The following is a 1072-nucleotide window of genomic DNA, read 5'->3' on the forward strand; positions in this document are numbered from 1 at the left end:
TAAAATATATATCAAAAGCTTTTTCAGCCTTTCCTCCTCGTCCGCCCCTTTTTAACGTCCCAAACAAAGAACAATTTACCACCCATCGGGCGAACCCCACAATCTAGCCTTAGAAAAAAAAATCAGTTTAAGGTATTGTCTCCTTTTTTTTTGCGAAAACTAATAAAAAAGGACTTTTCCTAAAAAAAAAAAACTGTTCCAGATCTTTGTTTTGTTTAACCTCTTGCATTAGTACCATATTTGCCAATGCCCAAAAACCATACCAACCAATCGTACCCTGATGCCAGTTCTCGGGCAACGGGGAAAGAGCTTGGCTCTCCCCTTTGTGTGATTCACCAGGGTTTCCTTCTTTTCGTCCTCTGCGTTTAGCTTTATCGCTAATTTTTTCCCTGCCTATCTTTTCCCCCCTTTCTGTGTATCTTCTCTCCTACATTCTTTTTTCCCCATACTATCCCATTCCTTTTTCTTTTTTCTTTTCCCTTTTACAAACTTTTCTAGTATTTCGCCCCTTCCTTCACTCCCTCTTGCGCGAACCTTTTTAAAACCCTCTCCTTTTTTTTTTTTTCGTGTTTTCCCCCCAAAATTCTGTTTCCTTTTGCAAAACGGCACCCCCGTCTCCTTCGCAAAACGCCTTTCATGTCCCCTACTCGCTCCCCGTGTTTTTTCCGCAAAAGAAAAAAAACGCGTTAGGAAAGTCTCTGTAGCCCCCTGGCTACAGGGAAATAGTATATTCAGCACAGCGACAGGGGGGGCAATAACTTAAAAGCTACTTAGAAACAAAAAATATCAAGAAAATGCGAAACTTTTCCGAAGCAAAGGCACATCACTGTTGACTTGCATTCTTTTTCACTGGGTATAACCTTTCTGTCTTCAGATCAAAATTTGTATAGGATGTACTATTTCTTTAAAGAAAATTAACAAATAACAGTAAAAAATTTTAATTTTATGCATACTGTACTGGGTACTCTGATATCTACTGCTGTTTCTCTGCTGGGTGAGAAAGGGAAAGGGAAGATTGCCTGAAGTATTCAAAAACGTTTTTTCATTGAGCGTTTTAGAAAAATATTGTTCT

The sequence above is a fragment of the Penaeus monodon genome, chromosome 20 (assembly GCF_015228065.2).
Source record: "Penaeus monodon isolate SGIC_2016 chromosome 20, NSTDA_Pmon_1, whole genome shotgun sequence".
NCBI lineage: Eukaryota > Metazoa > Arthropoda > Malacostraca > Decapoda > Penaeidae > Penaeus > Penaeus monodon.